This window comes from Gallus gallus, chromosome 1 (assembly GCF_016699485.2).
Source record: "Gallus gallus isolate bGalGal1 chromosome 1, bGalGal1.mat.broiler.GRCg7b, whole genome shotgun sequence".
Classification (NCBI taxonomy): Eukaryota; Metazoa; Chordata; class Aves; order Galliformes; family Phasianidae; genus Gallus; species Gallus gallus.
In genome coordinates this window covers 159,565,443-159,588,982 of record NC_052532.1, presented here as the reverse complement: position 1 = coordinate 159,588,982, position 23,540 = coordinate 159,565,443, and the positions used below count along the sequence as shown (strand labels likewise).

Here is a 23,540-nt window from a genome sequence, read left to right as displayed (position 1 = left end):
TATTGCTGAGCAGTGCTGGCAGAACATTAAGGCTCTCTCCAGACCTCTCCAAAGGCAGTAGGCTAGCAGGTGGACAAGAGGTGGGAGGGGACATTACCAAGGCAGCTGACCCATACCAACCAAAGGTATAACCCACATGATGTCACAGCCAGCAATAAAAACAGGAAAGGGAGCACTATAACAAATATATAACAAATATGTAACAAACGTTTGTTATAATGCTCCCTTTCCTGCTTTTATTGACTATGAAAACATCTGTCCTCTTGAACAACCACTATGAATACTGAGGTCCCGTTTCATAGAACATGGCTGAACATCTCTTGCTAGTGGGAATAATAGCTTTTTCTCTTTGCTCCCATTCAGCCTTAGCTTGTTTTTATTATTGTTATTAATTTTTTACCTAATTAAATTATACTTAACTCATGAGACTTTTTTTTTTTTTTTTTTTTTCTGTCTGTTCCTTTGAAAAGAGGAACCGCAAAAGCAGTTGTGGTGGAGTTCAGCTGACAGTCAGGGTGAAAAGAGCAACGTCCTTTTGGGCTTAACCCAACGTGGAGCTCAAAAGCTTGTGAACAGACTAGACCAGAACATTTTATTGGAAACTTACTTGTGTAATAAATTCTTGTCACAATGTTGACTGGTTTGCTTCTAATATTCTATATGTGATCCTGTTTTATGTAATCCATGCCATGTTCTCTCTTCTGCTTTATATCAGATCTGAGAGCTTGTTAATGGCTGTGATTGCTTTTTTTTTTTTTTTTTTTTAATTGTTTTTCTTTTTCCTTTTCCATGCTGTAAAGTATTGGCCTTGAGCCTAATCTGGTATTTGGGCCCTGCACTGCTATCATCTCTGTACTTTGGGAACTATCTCTTGGAGAATATTAACAACTACACTCTCTTTTTTCTTTCATGGAAGTCAATTGATGGAGGATATAAAGAACCATACCTCTTCTCCCTTTCCTTATGGGCTAATTACACCCTTTTGAGTATTTTAAACATCCTTGGCTAACTCACATGCTCCTATTACTAGGTCTCCATAATGTGTTTCTGATTTTTCCTAAGATTAAACAGTTGATTAAAAATGGTACAGAGAAATGTGCCTTGTGGAAGTGTGGTAGCAGATGACTAGGTATGTGGGAAGATATTGAATAAAGGACTAATTTGTTATATTGTTAAAATCATAAAAGTAGTTGAGCACAAACAATGGGAAAGATGTGGGAGACCTCAACCATAAACCAAGGAGCCTGCTGATTGGTCCATGGAGCCACATTCTAGAAATGGGACCAGTTGAAGCCAGAATACTTCCTCAAACTACACCAGGGTTAGAAGTACACTGTGAGGAAGATACATGGCCTTCATCCCCATGACCACTGGGACAACCATCAGGAGGCAATGCACATGCATAGAAGCATTAATTAGCTATGGAGTTTGGGGCATAGAAAGGGCATGAAATACTGTAATAAATTCCTACAAGTAACTGTAATAACCATTCCTTTATCAGAGATATTATGAATATGCATGTATTCATTCTATAAATAAAAACATTTATCTGCACCCATCATGCAGGTTTGGAGGGACTGACTCCCCCTGCATCTGGCATGTGTGCAGCGCTGAATAAACATACCTTCTTTATAACTATTTCATGGTTATAATGTTTGATTCTGCAAGTCAGTATGGGCAGGAATCTGTCATTGTTCTGTTCAGACTATTTAGAACTTCACTTCTGAACAAAAGTAGAATTAATAATAATAATAATAACAATAATAATAAATTTTTAAAAAAGGTATTTGAAAGAAATACCCAGATCCTGGCAGTGCAGAGTTACAGCTCATTACATTGTGCTGGGGCCTGGAAAGCACCTATCACAGAATAGTTAGCACTATTCAGCACCCTCAAGAGGAGGAGGTCTCTGAACATGACAAGCAGGTAACAGACACTATTCATATCACTAGATCCCTATCACTGAATGAGTTGTGAGATATATGAAGGGATTTAGGTCATCACCCATGTGAGCACATTCTCATCTGGCTGCTCTGATACCAGGATACTGGAGCCAGTAGGCAGGAATTACACAAAGCCACACAGCTGGGATCCCTCTCTAGAGAATGGGTTATAGAGAAATAAATTGAGCAAGAGGCACAAGTCTTCAGCCTCTGGATGTGACTCCTACCAGGTGTGAAGGAAAAGTATCCCTTCAATTGCATATTGAGCAGGTATGTGGACCACCACTCCTGGAAGAAATCATGAATTGTCCAGAAAATAGATTTTGGAGTATCATCCATGGAGGTAACTTCTGTCAAACACCACATAATAAACTATCAGAATATGAAAAGCATTATGTTTTGTTCACTGATGTATCATGCTGGGTTGTAGGAAGCTACTGAAAGTGGAAAGCTGCTGTGTGTAAGCCGCTGGAAAAGCAAATAGAGTCAATTTTCAGAGGTGAAAGCCATACAACTGGCCCTAAAAACTGCTTAAAGAGAAAAGTGGTCAGTACTCTATACTGACGTATGGACAGTGGCAAATGCCCATGGGGATAGCTACAGCAATGGAAGCAGAACAATTGGCAGAGCAGAGGCAAACTCATCTGGGCTGCTGCACTGTAAGAAGACACTGCTACCCAATGGGAAAACACTGGTGCAGAAGTATGGTATGTGGATGCTCATGCGACCAAGAATGATAACACTGAAGAATACTAAGCAGATGAACTGGGCTTAAAAAATGACTCAGGTCAAAATGGACTGCAAAAGTCGAGGTGAGCTGTTCCATGAGCCCATGGAACATCAGGACATCTATGGAGAGATCTGGGTGGATATGAACACTGAGGCCATTACACAGGTCACCCATGAATGTGAAATATATGCTACAATCAGGCAAACCACATAAGTAAAATCTGCATGGCATAGGGGTAGTGGCTAGGATTTTTATATGATCAGGCCTGGCAAACTGACCATATTGGACCATTTCACAGAATCACAGAATTGAACTTACCAGGGCAAGTGCTACATACTCACCATAGTAGAAGCAATTACTAGGTGGCTGGAAACATACCCAGTGAATCTTATTACTGCTCAAAACACCATCCTGCATGTGGTAAAGTAAGTTTTGTGGCATCATAGTACAACAGAGAGTCAAGTGAGACAATAGGATTCAATTCCAAAATAATCTTGTAACCTCCTGAGCCATGAGCCACAACACAGACTTGGTGTATCACATCCTCTACTATCCACAAGCCTCTGAAAAGGTTGAAAGGTGTAACAGACTGTTAAAGACTAAGCAACAGACATTGAATTCTGGAACATGGGAACACTGAGATGTGAATTTAGCAGAACTCACTTAACTAGTTAACACATACCATGTGATGCCACACTCAGCAATAAAACTGGGGAAAAGGAAAGGAGATGGGGAAACTCTCATCATGAAAATGTGTTCTCTCAAACAACTGCTGAAAGTACTGAGACCTTGCTTCCCAAGATGTCACTGAGCATCACTTGCTATTGGGAAGTTGAGAACAATTGTTTTCTCATTCTCTTTGTTTCCACATGGTATTCCCTTTTTTTTTTTTTTTTTTGTGTGTGTGTGTGTGTGTGTGTGTGTGTGTGTTTTCTATTTCTTTTTCCTTTAATTAATTTATCTTTATCTCAACTTTGACTTTTTTATTCTCTGATGTATTTTCTCCCCACCTTCTTCCTTTAAGGAGGGGTAGTGAGAGAGTAGATGTGGTGGGAGTTTAGCTGTTTCTCACAGTGAAACCACCACAAATGCACACATCCAAAATAAACAGTTCTAGTGTGAAAGTTGGCATTTGTATTTGATCAGCAATATTCCACTATTCATTGCACTGAAGTTAATTCTTTGATGCTTCCCTTTTCTCTTATTTCTTAGCTAACTTCCTTGTGGCTAGGTCTGTCCTTCTTATAAAATATCCAGAAGAACTGTGACATTTCTTGGCAGTCTAAGCAGTAGTGTCAAGCACTGAATGAGCAAGTATTCAGTGCTTAGCCATGCATAGCCATGGCCTCATGTACAGTCGTGGCCTCGGGATTGTTGCACACAGATTTGTTACTGTGAAGAAACTTGCTCTGCTATTTCCCTTTTCAAACTGAATCTCCAGATCTGCCAGTCGATGGTCACTCTGCTTAGGGTTGAAGGATCAGCAGTTTAGCCAAGTTAACTTCAGGTAATAGCTGAAAACATGGTAGGTTCATATAGACTTTGACAAGGAGACAGATACTTCAAACATAGGATAAATGATTAATCCTCTGGAAATGCCTGTTTTTTTCATGAACAGAAAGTAGGTAATTGTAGCCCTAATTTCAGCGCTCTCAATTGCAGTAGCTGCCATAAGTCAGATGGATAAATGCTGGCATAACTTTGCACTAGGTATATGTTGGAGCTGCTGCTAGAGATGCAGAAGAGTAAGACTAAAAAAGATGTTCAGACCAAGGAAGATCTAAACTAAAGAGCAAAGAGAGGCATAAAATCAAATCATTTGGGAAAGTATTTTACAGAAGTACTGTGAAAATTTAAAATGTAACAGCATTTAGTGAACAAACACATTTTTAACTGAAAGGCATTTTTTTTCTTCCATTCCTAAGTTATTCTTGCTGTTTTACTATCAAAAAAAAAAAAAAAAAAAGTTCTGCCTTTTCAAGGAACAGCAAGGAACCAGTGCCCATTCCCATGTTACAGTGCGAGTAAGTCACAGAGACACTCAGAAAATATCAGCTGATGACATAAGTTCTGAGACTCAGCAGTACTCTTGATGTTAACTGAGCCAACTATAATGGGTCAAATTCAATGTCCTTTGCAAAATAAATAAATAAATAAATAAATAAATAAAATAAAGTGGAGATAATTTACTTCTTAAAGAAGTGCTCACGAAAATACTTAGGAACTGATTTTATTCTTCCTGTTTTTTAATTTAAGAAGCTCTGTTTTAATATGATAAGAAAGTAACTCTTACACTCTCTATATTTATTCAGATTCATTGCTAAGGGTCAAATTCTGCCTTCTGGTGCACATTTAAAGGAAGATTTATTGTCCAGAGACTTGCAAGAGCGTAGTCTCTGACTCATTACCCTAACCTAGTTCCCAAGGGAACTGTTGCCTTCTGATAGATTTACAGAAAGATTTCTGTCTCCAGATGGTACACAAAGGCACTGTTAACCCTAAATCAGTAACAATACCAACACAAAAGAAACCATGAAACATTTCAGTGTCTTTCACTACAATTAAAGAGCAAGTTGGAAAACGGTGTATTTCTCAGCTTACCCTCTAGTGAGAAAAACATGTCTATAATCACAGATGGCGAAAATATTGTTAGATTCTACCTGATAGGATCTCTGCTGTATATACTTGGTCATTCCTCTCAGGAGACACACAGGAGAACATCATATATTCTTTCACCCTAGAAACCCTAAGTAGACTTAGGATAAGACCTAGCAATTAAGAGCAAACAGCTCAAATTTCATACCAGAATAAAGTCACAACAGGGCTAGAGCAAGTAGCCTAACTCATGAAATGGGATTCATTCTTGCATTCCATCCCTCCAAAGAGAGACTGTTCTTTCCCTTGTGAAAGGGATGAAATTGTTGGGATTGAGAGAGCAGTTTCTGATAAATCCAGAAATTTCCTTCTTGCAATCTACACCAAATAAAAATATGGATTCAAATGGAGAAGTGGTATCTGCTGAAAATGCAATAATACAGTCTCATGGAGATTTGGTTAGTAAATTAGTCAATACATCTGAGATTCTCAAGCAGAAGGATAGAGGGTGAGAAAAACAGGTATTTCAGACCAGAACTTCAGATTAATTCTCCTTTTTTGTTTTTTGTTTTTTTTTTGGTGATAGAAAATATATAACTGTAGTGGAAAAGAAAGTGAGCCACTATTACACTGTGTACTTTCTTGCCACCATGTATATGCTTATATAGGAAAAATCTTTAACATATTAAAGTTAATAGGTCTGAATTTCTTCCTGACTCACTAAATTTCTGGTAAACACACTGTCACAGAGGGTTTTTTTTTGTTTGTTTGTTTGTTTTTTTTGGTAGTTTTGAAAGCACTCTTTTTTTTTCAAGATTTCTTCTGCTACAACCTGAAAGATCTGGGCTCTCCATCCCTCAATTTTCTATACTTTGTAGCATTGTTAGCATCATTCCAATTATGTTTGCTTTGATCTTGGTGCAAGAATAAGAATTCTTAAAAGTAGTAACGATGTCTTACTTCATGTATAACAATGAATAATTCACTATGAAGTTACTCAGCTCATTTATCATCTTTTTTTTGTGCTGAAGTAAACTCTTAAAATCATAAAGCAATAACTGTGAAAAAACACACAAGTATTAAACTACACAAATATGTTATTAATATATGTATGCTTTACTACATGTGAAAGAGAAACATAATGAGAATTAATGCTGATTAGCAGCAATCCTAAAGCTGTAGCCCCCTAACTTGAAATATCCATGAACCAAGATTCTCTTTCTTGCCTCCCATTTTATTTTATTAAGACAAGATTCTTCCTGTATACTATAGATTAAGAATACTGTCTACAGATTATAAAATGCAAGAAGTACAAGCCTACAGAGTGGAATATAGATATGTATAGATTTACAATGATCTAAGAAAATTGTTTTGACTTTTTTAGACCAAATCACTGAATGCACAGGGACTATGGAATGTATACTGTGGCTGTTAAATGCAACTCTGAGATGGACCCACCCATATTTAGCTCTGTTTTTTTATTTCTAATTTCTGCTTTCTTACAGACAGGTAAAAATCATTAGGTTTTGCCTGAGTCAAGTATTTTACAAAACCCCCCAGTCCAAAAAACTATGAAAATAGATGGAATTGTGTTGTTGTTTTGTTTTGTCATTGTTGTGTTTCCCCTGGTTGCCAATCTTTCTCCTGTTTAAATTAAAAATAAACAAAATTTATTATTTTAATATATTAAAATATATGTATATATATCAAACAACATCAACACCAAGAGGCACCCACAGCTTTCCTGTGAATGCATTAACACCTTCCCTTATAGTTAGGTGGGGAAAAAAAAAAGTGTTGTTGTCTCACTGAAGAGTTGATAGGACAGCAAAAATATCAGCTCTATTATTGTGATCTACCCTTGAAATTCTATTTAATCCTCAGATTATTTAAACAGCTTCTGATAAAAGAGAAATGACTTCACCTCTACATTACTCTTGGCTCTCAAATTCTTGAGCTGGAGTTAAAGAGATGTAACAGCTTTTTCACTCTTTTCAAATGTGCACTTGAATTAAAAAGTGCAGTCAAGTTGGTAAATTTCAATTGTCCCGACTCTGAAAATGTCAGTTCAAGATGAAACAAAACTGTTTTGAAACCTTGTAATTTAATACAAATTGAGTATATTACAAAGTAAGCAAATGTATGAGTATGCAAGACCCATCTAATGCCACTCAGTACACATCCTGAGAACCTGTGAGAAATTAATATTCTATAAATTTTCTCCCTAGGAAACTATCAAATATATTATTCCTCAAATGGAAAGCATACGTTGTAAACCTCGAGCTCAAGCAGTGGGCGCAGGAGAACCTCATGAGGTTTAACGAGACCAAGTGCAAGAACTTGCACTTGGGTCACTGCAACCCCTACAACCAATATAAGCTGACATATGTAAGGATAGAGCACAACCCTGTCAGAAAGGAGCTGGGAGTACTGGTATATGCTGAACTAAACATAAGCCAGCAATGTGCTCTCACAGCCCAGAAAGCCAACCTCTCTTTGATTGGCTGCATCAAAAGAATTGTGGCCAGTAGGTTGAGGGAGGTGATCCTACCCCTCTGCTCTGCACTGCTGAGACATCTGGAGTTCTGCATCCAAATGTGGAGTTCTCAGTATAGGAGAGACATGGCTCGGTTGAGCGCCAAAAAATGATCCAAGGAATGGAACATATGCCCTGTGAAGAAAGGCTGAATGAACTGGGGCTGCTCAGCCTGGAGAAGAGAAGTCTCCAGGGAGACCTGATAACAGCCTTCTAATATCTAAAGAGAGACAGGAAGAAGGAAGGGGCAGACTCTTTAGCAAGATCTGTTTTGATAAGACAAGAGGAAAGGTTTCAAACTAAAAGAGGAGAGATTTAGTTTGGATATAAGGAAGAAGGTTTTTACAGCAAGGGTGCTGAGGCACTGGAACAGGTTGCCCAGAGAAGCAGTGGATGCCCCATCCCTGGAGACATTCAAGGCCAGGCTGGAACAGGCTCTGAGCAATCTGATCTAGCGGTGGGTATCCCCGTTCATTTTAGGGGAGTTGGACTAGATGACTTTTAAGGGTCCCTTCCAACTCAAACAGTTCCATGATTCCATGAAAATCTGATGACCAGTTTTTTTTCTTATATCATTCCCAGAAAGCAATAGAAACAGAGCACATACACCTCAATGGGTACTGTCCCTCTCATCCTTCAGCATAATTAACTTTTCTAAGGGCCCCAAAGCACGTCCAACAAAATAATTTTAGAGGCATTTTAAGGGCTATTCAGAGTTGGCAATTCAGAATTGGTCATTGGCACTAATAAAATAAATTTTAAAATAAATATCTGTATCTCTATTCCTTTGGGGCTCATTGACGATACTCTCAAAAGTTCAGCTTACATATGTGATATTAAATACTCAGCATCTGACTCACACTGCCGTCATAATCTGCTAAATTCATTATCCACTTCTGTCTGATTTTGAAAGAATAGTGTAACATTCAATCTGGCAAAAAGCCTGCAGTACAGACTGCTTCTTTAAAACACTTTATTTTCTCCTATTTTAAATAACTCAAGCAGTGGGGTTTCCACCTCCTCCCCTGCAAGACTATTAAGTTTTCCTCATATGCTATTCTACTTTGTATTGCTAATTCACGTATTTTATTATGTTCATTAATAATATGCATTGCTGTAATAATAGGCATTTAGTACTCCCTCCTTTCAACTATAAAATTTTCTTGTTGTGAACATGTAGTTATTAATGTTTTAGAGACTTTATTATAAGAACAGTACTGAAAAAGGCTATTTCTTCACTGTACCTTGACTATAGCTTTCTGATATTAATTTAGTCCTTCCTATATGCTTCCTCACAATGATTATTGGCTTTGCTTTGCTGCATTATTATTCTTACTGATACTGTAATTGCTATCATATGTTTATAAATATGTGGATGAAAAGCAAAAACCAAGACAACAAAATAACGTAATGAGGAGCAATTTGCATTTAACTGAATGTCACAAAATTGCACAAAGTAATAAACATTTTTCATATCACATCCAAAACCCTAACCTTCTTTTCTAAAAAGTTCAGGGCTTATTGATCACTTAATAGGAGCAAGCTCTCATCTGAGATAGGGACATACTATTAACTGTTGGAATAAAACAGACTCGACCATGAAAAAATGCTGTCTGAGGCGTCATTTTCCCATAAAGATTTACTTTAAAATTTTAAATAAATTTTCTCCTGCCACAACTGAATAATCAAAGGCCTTTCAAAGTTTCTCAGCAGTGGAGAGAGAGCTACATCTACTCCAGAATGACTGTCAAGAAGGGGCCAGCAGAGACTGGAGATGTGCATCCCCCAGGATATGCACAAGTTCCCACATTACTAAAGCAAAGCAGGGGTATGAGCTTCTCTCAACCTTTCTCAGCGAATGCCAGTCACTGCATGTTGCAGGATAGTTCTTTCTTCTCTGTTTTCTGAAAATTATCAGTGTACATCAGAAATATTTCCTGGGACAATTTTCAGTGGTAATGACACGAATAAGCGTGAAGACTGCTGAATTGTGTTTCCAACAAAAGGCTCTTTCTAAAAAAATCAGATCTTACAATTCTAACTATATGCTAGAAAGCAGAACATAAAGCTTGAAAGTGGAGAACATTAAGCCAAATATTAACTGATAGAAAGTTGCCCCACATAAGCTTATCATTTCACAAGTGTTCTATGGAACTCTTTTCTCAAAAGGTGTTCAGTACTTACATTTCAGAATATTGTCTTCCATTAAACATGTTTAGTTTTTTTTGGTGGTGGTTTATTTTGTTGTTGCAGTGGCGTCTTGCTTCCTTAACTTTTCTTTCTTATCTCTGGTTGTTCAGCACTTTCAGCCACATAATAGAAAAATCTGTCCTTTTTCACTGAAAAAAAACTTAGATTATTTTTACTCTATTAAAAAAATACTCAATTATTTCTCAAAGTATTTTATAAGCAGATTTTAAACCGTAGTATCTATTGGAGAAACAAGTAATGAAGTTAAGTTCCTGCCTTAGAGCAAACTGCGCTGTGATGATTTATGCAGTCAAAGTGTCTGACCCCCAGAGCTTTTGTAATAACACAGAGAACAATAAAAACAAGAAACTACTGTCTTTTACATGGACATACATCAGTACATATTGAATTTTGAAAGCCTGGAAAGCAGCATTTCCTTCAGAGCTATAAATAGTTTTCCCTAACGAGATGTGGGAAACAAAACAAAACAAACAAACAAAACAAACAAACAAACCAAAAAAACCAGTAAATTAAATAATTAGAAATATAGCTGCGGTTGACAATTTAATTTATTTTAATGAGGGCAGCAATATACCTGTTTTCAGTACAAAGAAACATTGTGCTTTGACAAAAATACATTATGTTGTCTCAGAATGAAAGTGCTGCAGAGACAACTATTCAGAGCACAATGATATAAAGTGAAAATATGACAAAGATCTGTTTTCCTACTCTCATTGCATTTATGAATATTGCACACTAGAGGTTGCTGAGGCATGGTAATCTTTTACTTGAAGGTTTGCTAGAGAAGAGAAGGATCATAACTTAACAAAGACAAAGCTTCAGATATATTCTGCCCCCTCATGTGTAAATGAGTCAGCATTAATCTGCTTTTACTTAAACTGCTTTATTAATTCAACTGCTAAAGTGACAGTATTCTTTTCTTTTTGTCACAATTTTAGTAGTGATAAAACATTAAAAAAAAAGAAAAACTGGTATCTATAGTAGGTTTCTACTGAAGTGTGCTCTCCTGACCAGGGCAAGTGACATCTTACATGAGCTCAGGAATTCATCAGGGCTGCAATCAATATGTCTTGGAGCAGTGTTTGACATGAATGGTATAGCAGATAAACTCATCTGAAATTAGATTTACAATCTAGCAAACTGAACTAGTAAGCCTTAGGTTGCAAGTATCTATATTTCTACCTCTCTGAAAAGAGCATTGAATTAAGCAAGTTCGTGATTATGAGATACTCCAGAATTTTATTACTGTGTTTAAAAAACAGGTTTCATATACAGTATATTCCTTAGATTGTGATCCCCAACCCCATGTTCAATATTAAAACACTACGTTTTTATTATTATTTTTCAAATGTTTATGATATAGCACAGGAGATTTGAAGCTGAAATGTAAGAAAATCTGCAATGTTCTTTACCTCTTAGCCAACTCACACAGCTGAAAGAAAACAGGAACAGCTCTGGGAAAGCAGAGAACCACCTGCTTCTTAACCAGCCTCTGCAGATGGGAGAGGAAGCTTCTGGGCAAAGCCCAGCATCTGTGTAGTCCTTCACCTGAACAGCAATAAGCACTACTGGAGGGTGAAAGCATCAGCAGAGCATCTCTTCCTGTTAAAGGAGGGACCCTTGCTGACTCAAAGCCAGCTCAGCAGAGTTGGGGCAGTTCTGTGAGCGTCTGAGTCAGCTATTTCATGCTGATGTCCTAGAGCAGATTAAACACAGCATGGATCACGGTCCTGTCTGTGTACTTGCACTGCTGGACACTGTCTTGAGAAATCAGACATAAACACTGAAGCTTTGAAAAGACTTCTGTAGTTTTAACAATGAGAAAGCAAAAGACACAATACATTGGAAGAATATGAACAGTTTGATCTTGAATCTTTCCCAATTCTCAGTTTTCCAGTCCACACAAATAGAAATAGTATTTGTATTAAAAACTAGGAGGAAATATGCTGGCTGTGTCTTGTTGAGTGTTAAATCGCTAGCAGTGCTTTTTGAGGGGTTAGAGTTATGGAACCTAAAAGTAGAAACAACATCTTTTATGGCCACCTTAAAAATGGCAATTTTGAAATACTATTTAAAACAAACAAAATCACTTGCAGTTCCAGAAGGGATTTCAAATCCAACAGCAATGAAATATGAAGCAAGGTTTAGTTAACGGCAAAGACAACTTTGTAAGTTGCAATGGAGTCCAAGAGCAGCAGAATGTCCTGGACTATTAAGTAAAAAGATCAGATGTAAAGATGGAAATCATAATTTAGTGCATACCACTAACTTGCAGAAAGATGTCACACTTTCTGAGAATTTCCCACTTAAAAAAAACCCAAACAAACAAACAAAAAAAAAACAACCAAGAGATGGTCATGGAAAAACTGTCCAAGGATCTAATCACTGCTCAGCATCCCACAGTTCTGTGCTACTGTAACCCGTGTTCCTTCCTGTTCCTCATACCAAATTCTGGAACTTGATTTTTGTCTGTACAGCACACAAAAGTCTTCTTATTCTAACCTTTACATAATCTTCAGAACACAGCTACTGTCATTTCACATAAAACATTTATTCCAAGACCAACTTACACAGCTGTCTGCTTCCACTAATATAACTGTTTTTCTGGGCATTTACTTTTTTTAGGATTCATTTTTCTCTTCTCTCTTACATAACAGTGATAAGCCTTAACAAACATATGCTGCTTCTTAGGATATGAATATTCCCTGTGATACACCCTAAAGTAAAAAAACAAACAAACATGAATTGGTTTAAAAAGAATTCTACCAATATCTCCTGAATAATGCATTTATTAGCTTTCCTACAATATAACCTACAATTTACTGTACAGAGTGTGATTAGTGATAAATGTGATAACAACACCACATTCGATTGGGAACAGACAAGCAAAGTTTCTAAGACAAAGACATGGTATGGTTATTTGCTTCATGCTGAAGCACTGCAGTGGTCAGCACTGAAGCAGAGGCTTTAACCAGGTTGTTACTTCCACCAGCAGAGACAATCCAGATGTATATTCATTTTATTTTAAAAGTTTGGAGAATGGAGATATCTTTCTCTACTGACTATAGAGAAACAGAAAAATATAGAACAGCTTAGAGTAGATGCCCGGCTTTTATTATTAAAATGAATATTATCTACAGAATAAATACAAGATTTTTTATGTATCCAATCTTTGTATGAGTATTTGTTGGTGATAGTCCGTATTAGCACAAATACCATTTTGCCACCTGAATTCAAGGAAATTGTTGTGAATCAGTTGACTCAGCCATTCAAAGGACAGGAAACTAACAGCTAAGGAGGGTGTAAAGGAGAAACAAATGAACACTCATTTAGCATGAAATCAAGATGTCAAGAAAAGAATTAATCAAGGCGCCAAGAAGCTTGAACAAAAATGCTTTAGTTGCCTACACATGAAAGCTAGGATCCTGGGTAATAAAATAAATAAATAAATACATTGGAATTGGAATTGCTATTTTATGATCTAACCAGTATTACTGAGACCTGGTGGGAAGATTTGCACGAGTGGAATGTTAAAATCACTGAAATACCATATTTAGGCAGAATCTACTGGATAAAATAGAGCAGCAGACCTTTATGTTACAAAAGGGGTATTAAACTGTTCACTCAGAAGAATATGATTTTGCATGCTTGTAGCCCAATGCTCTAACAAAGGGAAAAAAAAAAAAAAAAAAGCTTGGATGAGACACTAGTTGATGCCTGTAACAGGTCATCAATTTACTCTAGGGAAAAGGATGGCTGACCTGTAAAACATCGACTTCTGCTGTGTAGGTGGAAAAACTGCATTACAACGTATGACTTCAACTTGAATGCCATATATGGAAAATTTCAGTCTTTGTCATTTGTAAAAAGAAAGAAAAAAAAAAGGTTTCATCCTAAAGATCTTCTTTTCTACATTCTAAAAATACATGCAAACTCAAATTAGCACACACATGTGGGCACCTCTTTTTCCCGCAGATGATTATGATTTAATTACATCTGCCACAGGTAGACAGTAAGGTCATACAACTCAGGTATTCATTCTGACCAAGTTTGTGAGGGACACCAAACTGGCATGGGTGATCGCTGTGTTAGAGTGTGGGACTATTATTCAAAAAGATTACTATAGGCAGAATTAATAGGCCTTCAGGAATCTCACAAAATTAAGAAATGGCACAGGCAAAGAATTGCAAATGCATTGGTGTGACTCCCTGTGCTGGCACAGAGGGACTAGATTGGCAGCAGCTCTGCTGAAAACAACCTGGAAGAGTTACTGATGGACAGAAGGCTAAGCTTCCTTTAGCAGACATTTATTATTCTGACTATTTTGCTGTAGCACTCTCAAAGACTCCAGTCAAGAATGAAATCTTTAATTAATATTTTAATATGGCATTTTCACCACCAGAATCACAGTTCAAATTGATTATTAAAGGCCAAAAAATCAGGAAATATGTAAGTATTTCTCATTTAGGAATTAAGCAAAATTTGTGAGTTCACTGAAAAGCATCTATGGATCTTTGCATAGCAGTTTTAAAGCCAGTTATTAGAAAACAAACATATTTCATTAACTCTTTTTTTTTTCTTTTTTTTTTTCTTTTTTTTTTTTCCCCTTTCTGCAGTACACTCTCAAAATGACATACTGCTAAGATTTAGATATCCATCTGCCTTGAAGGAAGAGAAACTGCTGTCCTTGACCGGTAAACTACTATGAAATAAGTTCAATAAAATGACTGTGAAACATTTCAAGTAAGCTATGTCTCAAAGATTAAAAGCAAATTAAGTAAAGCCAATGACAAAATTCAGTGTTATGGCACATAGCACTGATTCATAGGTCATTCTCACAGAAAATTAACCTGCTATTTATTTACATATAGATATATTTAACTCCTCTGTAATGAATTCAGTAAAGCATTACCGGGCTGTACTGTGAAAATGATAATTGTTACAATACACTAATTGTCCTTTTTATCAATGTCTATCTATATAGGCTTTATCTATTTATATGTCTGTTTTTTCTTTTTCCTTAGGGAGTGATGCGACTGTACTAATTCCAAAGCATGCTTTATGAAAGTGGGAGGCTACGCAAGAAATGAAGTATAAGTGATTGATCTTTGAAAAATTAGAGGCAGAAGATAAAAAAAAATGAATACTTGGAAGGTATGAAAAGTGATTCTTCTACAGCTAGTGCAAAGCATATGATATCAATGAATTTGAATGTCTTCCTTCTTGCAAGATAGATAGAAATAGCAGCAGTTTTTAAAAATTATTTTTTATATGGTATTTCTTCCAGTGGGCTTTTGAAATTTGACTTTAAAGTTCATAGACATTTATGAAGACTACTTCCGTTTATAATAGGAAAAAAAACCATAGACTTTTTGAATAAGTATATGTTCTTGTGGTCTTTCTGTAGTTCCAGTCAATTTAAAGATGGCTTAGATATTGCAGCATGCAACTTACTGATACTTGTAATAATACTAATTCTTTCAGTATTAAAACTTTATTCCCGTGCTATTTTATAACTTTGAAGTTTCAGTAATATCATTTCATTGTACTGTAAAAAAAGCAAAGTACCATCTCATTCTAGCTGATCTTCACAGAAATTGTGAGTACTTGGAAAAAAAGAACACACAAAAAAAATACCTTCACAACTTGAAAAAAAATAAAATTACCTTCACAGCTCAGTTACTAAAATACTTCGTTCTATCAGCCCTGAGTCCTACCATCTGACTTAAACAGTACCAGAAAGTAATAGTAATTGCCAGTTGACCTTTAGATTAGACCTAGTCTTATTAAATGTTGTGAGAGAAATTAATTCCTACCAAACAGTGAGCAAAGCAAGCAAACAAAATTATTTCATTAAATGACCTTTGTCATTAGCATCAGCTTATGCTGGGTATTTCTGTTTTTAACTTATCTGTGACAAAGATGTAAGGCAAAATATGTGAAAGATATTCAGCAAGGGCAAAATTACAATGGATAGATAAATTCATCCATCCTCTAAAAATAATTGTATATTTTTCCTGTGTAACCTTTTGTCTTCCATCAGCCTATCCTCTCCAGTAGATTCCATCTAATGTGAAGGATTAACAGAAAACAAGGATCCAAAGAACTGCACATGGATCACTGCGTGAGGCTGTTTTTCATGATGACTCTGCCTGATGGAATTAGCTGTACAGTGGTGAAAACAGTAGTGTTCTTTATGAACAAGGTAGGGGTTTCCAGCTGATAGCTTTAACTCCTGGAAAAGTTTCTTACACTGAGGCAAAAAATCCTTATTTAACATTCACATATGCCACTATGCACTTCATTTAGATATTTCATTAGTTATTTTTCTTACAGTATGTTCAATTGCCATTGTAATGAATTTTTATGCTGACCTGAGGGTATCTATTTTTTACTGTAGGGTGTTCCATTCATTGCTCATCTGAGATAGATCCAACCACTCAGTTATGCTGAACAGACCTCTGGTTTTGAGGCAGAACTACTCATCTTTTAAAATAAAAGTGGTTCCTCTCTGGGTACAATAACAAAATAAATCGATGGTACAGCATATACAAACTTATTTCAGCCTTCAGAGACTTGCTTACTGCCTTTCCTAGTCAGACACATATAAACATGGTAATTCACTCTGATTTTATGAATTGTATACTGACTATCATAAGGGAGTGATGTCTAGGCAGTGCTAAATGAAAGCTTCTAAGGAAAGATAGAGAATGACTGCAGTATGTCTCTAAAGATAGATGAGTTGGCAGGTAATGTTATAAATTACCATCAGATGCCATTCACAGGCGATAGGATCTTCATCCTGCATGACAGTCATTGATCTGATGCAGAACTAAGATGCAACCTTTGATGACATTCCTTGAGGATAAAAGGTTATGCTTCACATTTAGTTATGAATAATAAGGTCATGTTTTAATTAAAGTAGTATCTCAGTGGAATATTAGGACAGTGAAAATGTACAAATTAGTATGACTTGTATAACAATTGTTGCTGGAAAACAGCCTAGTGCTGAAGATAATAATGCAGAATAGCAAAGCAATTACACTAATGAGGCAAATAGCTCACCTCATTAAAAGGAGCTGAACTACTCAGACAAAATTCAAATAAACTATTTTTTGAGTTTACATTCGACACTAGAATTTACATTTAGATAGGAAATACAACAATGTTTGGGGGTATATTAATTTCAAAAAAAATTGATTTGAGAAATATTTTCTAAAAAAACCCTAAATCTAAACTACAAATAAGCTTGGGATTGATCATTTACAGAAGTCTGTGAGTCTTTCCTGGGCAACTGAAGGAACTGTTTGCAGATTTCCTTCCTTTACACAGTCCCAAGAACACGTCTGGCCAAGTTTTCTGAAAAATAAAGCCAGCCATGTATATATAAAAAAAGTATGAATTTGTCAACATCTATAAAATGAAGGTTTGCAGCAAATAACATTAATAAATAATTGTATGTTTTATATATTTATTAATATATTCTATATTAATTGTATTTGTTACATTATATTGCATTATATTAATAACTATTTGTTGTGCTGATCAAGAAAAATACATAAGCATGTCCTTAAATTTAAACACAAGTTATCTAACTGTCACCACGTACAGACAGGTCTAGTGAATAGTCCATGAATAGCACATACTCCACCTGATACTGCATGAGGTGTTTTAGCTCAAGACTCAGAAATTAACCTGCCACATGGCAAGTGTTATAAAAGGTCAGGCATGAAGATTTAACATGAAAATATCATTGCTACCTTGTGCGTTCTGTCAGGTTGGCAATGTTTATTTACTTAATATTCTTTTACATAATGCATGTACTACGAAGCCTGTCTTTCTTCCCACCCACAGCTGTTCTAGCTTATGGTGTCCTCAATCCAATCTAAATGTTCATTTTGCAATTACTCTGCTGTCAAATGATAAGTGAAATACAGGATACATACACACTAAGTACTTAATAGCTTTAAAAACATACTTTCCATCATAATGTCACCAGTTGCTTATCAGAATTATTAAATTTGAAATGTTTAGTGCTCAAACTAGCAGAACACATCCAGATCAGAAACCAGGGTTAGTGGCTCTGCAGGAGGCTGGCTATGCAAATGTCTTCTAAGCATAAATTGCTCTGAAAAGGCAGAAAACACAAGATCAGATTGGGAGGTCAAGAGATTGTGGAAATGAGCTGTCCACCTCCTGTTGTGCACAGCAGATTTTCATTTCTTTTGCTTTTCCCAACATGACTGGCCAGCCGCAAAGCCAAACACAGTTACTACTGACATCACCATACTTCCACAGGGCTCTTATTAAGTCCCAGCATTCAGAGATGCAAAACCTCACAGCTACTACTGCAGGATCAGGTCAGTTACCTTGCACTTCAGAACTGGCTTTAAATCAACGAAGCTACCTAAAATTCTCCAGAATCCTCATCTAAGCTTTTAGATCATCATATTTTTCCCGTAATATTTAGTTTGATTCAGTTTCATGACATCAGATGCATGTGAAATGAAGAATGCTAAGAATTAAAAATATTAACTCTTTAGCATAATGTGATATTCGTTTTTCTTGCTTCCAGATTTAATGATGAATTGCACAATCCTTGCTTAAAAAAAGTAAAAAAAAAAAAAAAAAAAAAACCATATTAAGACAGTCTGGGTAAATGACAGTCATATTACATGCTACGGACTCCTGCACTTTGAGAAACACACGTTAACATCATTTTTACATTAAGCTCTTTTCTCAAAATGCTACTTGATCACAGTACCTTCCAGAGTAGAAAAAATATTCAAGATAATCATGGATGTACTTGCAAATTTGGTGGAAGCACAAAACATCAACTAGTTACAGGCCATCATTTGATACACATACAGAGAGACAGAAATAATACAGACATGCATTATGTAGCTATCCTCCATGCTCTATTTCTTTTGGACATAAAAATAAAATTCAATTAAAGAGACTACCTAGAAACAAAACATTGTTTTTTGACAGTGTTCCCATCTGCATGAAGATTTTATTTGCCTTTTAATCTTTTAAATTAATGTAGAAGATTTGCTACTTTCATCCTCATTCATTTTTCTTCTGCAAAAGTAAAGACCAAACAAAGAACCACAGTCAAAACTCTTCAATTGAAACCAGTGAGAATTGCATCAGCAGTTGTTATAGAATGAGATCAAGATCAATCTCTGAATGATATTTTTGGCATTAATGAAGTATGTTGAACTACTGCAGTTTCTGATGGAGCCCAAATGTTCTGTATTCACTGGGGCATAGCAGCATTCTATCAGGACAAGCTAAAAACCGTAAGAGGACAAACTATCATAAACACTAAGCTAAAAAAAAAAAAATTCACATGCAGCAGTTCACTTGTTACCTACAAATCCACAGCCTCTGAAATGGTGGTTTATCTGACATGCACACAACTTGGATTTGATTCCCAAATACTTCACAGCAGAAGCAAGCCAAGAAAAATAATGAGTAAATGGAAACATATTTTTATGCTGTTAAGTACACTTACACAGCATGTGGAAAAGTTACAGATACCTGACAACAACAACAACAAACAGACAAGTAACAAACAAGTAAATAAATAAACTAAATAAGAAAACAGCTGGGAAAGTAAAGCAAAAGAAAGGGAAAATTAAAAATTCTAATTGCAAATACTTTGTAATCTGATGACAAAGGAGAATTGATTGTTGATTTTCCAGTTGCAACTGCGTACTCCCAGCAAATGCTAATATTTACAAAAAGTTGCAGATAGCAAAAGGGTTTATGGAGGTACAGAATATTGTTTGAAGCTCGTCTTAGTTATATCTCAGTAGAAGAAAATGTGTAGAAACATTGTATCAAAGATCAAAAGTCTAGATATTTATCATTTTTATTAAATCATTTTAATATTATATTTTACCAGTGTCCCTGCATATTTCAAGGACATATTGCCAATACTTTATTATGTTCACTTTAGTGCAAACAATATTCACTCTTTGGTGACTGTTTAATTATTACCAAACCCACAATCCTATGCCTTCCTTCACCCCTTTGGCAAAAGTAATATTCCACTTTGTTTTCTTTATTTAGGCACTTGCCCTTCAAAGAGGTAACACGGAACACAGTCCCAAAAAAAAGATATTAAGACTGCACACAATGTTTTGCAGTACAAAATTGGCCAATGAAATTTGATAGGAAATATCAAAAGGAACTATAAGCAGCATTAAAAATAACATTTAAAACCTATTTACTTATGTATTCACCTTTATGCTAGAGTTGGAATTTTTAAAATCTAAAAATGGTGTTGAAGTATGAAGGATGTTGTCTCCCAAGTTTATTAAGATGTATTAAATTCAGACTAGTATTTAATTTTTGCTGAGTTTCCTTTTGGGGTTATATCCATTTTTCCTTAATGTGAACTATGCAAGATCTATTACACTGACAGTCACCTACATTCAGTATGTTAATCAGGAAGCTTCCTACTTCTTATTCAATGGTCTCATTATTGTGTGAGCCAGCTAACATTTTTTTTATTCTACAAATTGCAAATCTTCCCTAATTGAGTATTTCACAGACTTATGATTAAAAAAAAAAAAAAAAAAATAGAAAATCATTTTTAAAAAGGTCAATTCTGGTTTGTTTTGGTGTTTCATTTTGTTGATTGTTGTTGATTGGTGTTTGTTTGTTTTGTTTGTTTTTACTGAAACACAACTGTGGATTTCTATTAATGTTCTGTTATGGTGAATACAGGGACTCTGATAAGCAATTTAGACCATATCCAGCAAAACACTCACAATACAGACTTAGGATATACAAGGAGATCCACTGATCTCAGAAAACTACAGGCATCAACTCTAGTAAGAAAACGGAGAGCATTTTATTAACCTTCACTGTAGTAGGAGGAGGAATGATGATCCCTCTCATATGTATGTAAGCCTGATTACTCCAATTTTATTCTTTTCTATCCCATATGACTAAGAAGTAAACTAATATCAACAAATGAATTATTATCAGATTCAGTAACATTCTGTTTCACATAAGTGCTTCTTTTTTTATTTTCTCTCCGTCATTTCACTGTTTCACTCATCCAACTAGTTTTGAAATCCAAATGGTACAACTATTTATGTTAGGCAAAATCATCCTTGAAAAAAGAGGAAAATGTTCCCTGCAAAATTTTAAAGAAAATTGTACATGTATCCTGCGCCTCGACACACACACACACACTTCTTTATACAAAGATCAGTATATAGACCACATCATGCTTATGAAATTAAATGGAGCTAAGTAGGGACTGTGTAAGATTCTTATCTAAAACTATCAACAAATGCATTTCTCAGTCAATTTTAAAAATATCTTGCTCATTAATAACTGAACTAAGTTTTCACAGTTTTGGATAGAAGTTCTAATTTTCAACCGTTCACAGCTTATTGTTATATTATTAAACACATCACAGTTATTTATGCAACTCCGTTTTTGTTCAAGAAATAGTGAATGAATAACTAGGAGATTGTATAACTGTTATTCCATAACAACGTGCAGTTTCAGATTTATGCCATGACAATACATCATCAGGACAGTTGTCTCATTTATATTACAACAAAACATTGTAAACTCATGCATAATCATAAAATTACAGTTATATCCTGTCTGCTTCAACTCAATTTTATTTATTCTCTCTCTCTCTTTTTATTTATTTTATTTTATTTTATTTATTTATTATTATTATTTTTTTGCCTGGAGTATCAAGTCCCTTTCCTTTGCTCTGACACCTTTTCTAGATTTGGATGCGGGCATAGCTAATGAGTGTTCAGCCTATTAGGAGAGCAGTGAAGATGAGCTCGTGGTTGACAGGTTCCACTATACTAATTGCAACAATATCGTGGTCTACCATGTTCTGACCCTAGACCTAGAAGAGGTAAAGAGATACCCTGGAGAAAACTCATTTGGGGATGAGATAAATGAGGGTAGTTCTGACCACAAGTGTGAAAGTCCCAAGGGGGCATCAAAGGGCTTTCAGTGTCTGCAGTCTTTGTGGCAGGCTGAAATAGTATTGCTCTGAATCATTTACAGAGAAAGAGCCATAATCTGCAAACCAGGAAAATGTGAGGAATGCATTTCTCCTCTATCCTCAGGCACTAACTCTGTGTAGGATTTTACATATGCTGCTTGTAACGGTGATATTGATTAGTAAGTCAACAGAAGCTTTCACAGGGGACTGTCGGTCTCTTTATTGCTGCTCTGTAATATTAAAATGTCACTACTAAGTTACCAACTTTTTACCCTGCTGTAATGTTATTCTCTGATGATTGCCTGCCTGAGTCAAAATTTTAAACTGTCACCCACAGACTTGCAGAAGTGATTCCACCTCACTTATAAGGAAAGTGAAATTAAATATTCATCCCTGGACTGCATTTCAGGTTCAAACTGACTCAAGTTCCTCAAGGCAATATGTACTTATGATGCCAAAGATTTTTTTTTTTTCTATTTAAAAAATTCAAGATGTCTATTTACCAAGTCTGGACAGTCAAATAATCATTTATCTTGAACATTAGGATATGGATTATTATTATTATTATTTCCCCCCAGTATTGCAGTATGCATTTTATTGTTTTGTCTAGGTTTACTCCTTCTTTGACATGTTTAGCATACCACACATGCAGACTGATATACTCAACATGTAGCTATTCCAACAAAATGACAGCAAATTGTAGCAGATTTTAGATTTGAATGATCTAAAGTTCCTCACAGCGGTGAGTTTTTTCTGCAGGTAGCAGCTTCTAAAATTAAGGAGAATTACTTTTGCAAGTGGTTACAGTAATGACTAAAGCCCAGTTAAATCCTCAGATGGATGTAATGACTTGAGACTTAACTTACAATTTACATATCGACTTCAGAGTTCATCCACTCTGGAACCAAAAAAAGTCAGAGTAAATAAAGATAAAATGTTAAATTTCCCCCTAGGCCAAATTTTCTCAGAGCACACTAAGTAGGAAAAATCATTGATGCAGGATGTAAAAGCATAGAATGCAATCTCACAAGGGAAATTCTTTGGGGATGGGGAGGGGGAGGCAGTTACAAACAAATTTTTGGAAAATGACCTAAAACTTGAAAACTATAGAGAGACAAAGGGCTTCAGGAAAATCACAGAATCACACTATCATAGGGGTTGGAAGGGACCTCTGGAGATCAAGTCCGACCTCCCTTCTAAAAGCAAGTTCTCTACATTAGTTTAGAGATTTTTAGTATTAGAGAAAGAAACTGTCCTGGCACGTCTCGAATATCTCCAGAGAAGGAGATTCCATATCATCCCTTGGCAGCTTGTTCCAGTGCTCTGTCACCCTCCCAGTAAAGAAGTTATTTCACATGATTTCATGGAACTTCCCGTGTTCTAGTTTTTGCCTGTTTCCCCTTGTCCTGTCATTGCATGTCACTGAAAAGAGCCTGGCCCCTAACAATTTGATTCCTGCTCTTTAGATATTCATAAGCATTGGTAAGATTCCTTCTCAGTCTTCTCCAGGTTGAACAGTCCCAGGTCTCT

The 23,540-nt window shown here is 35.8% G+C and overlaps 1 protein-coding gene across 6 annotated transcripts in view; it reads right to left on the bottom strand.

Annotated features, from left to right (window-relative positions):
- The window catches only part of PCDH9 (protocadherin 9), a 706,189-nt gene that overhangs the window by 131,804 nt on the left and 550,845 nt on the right, over positions 1–23,540 (bottom strand). The gene's annotated exons all lie outside the window — the stretch shown is intronic.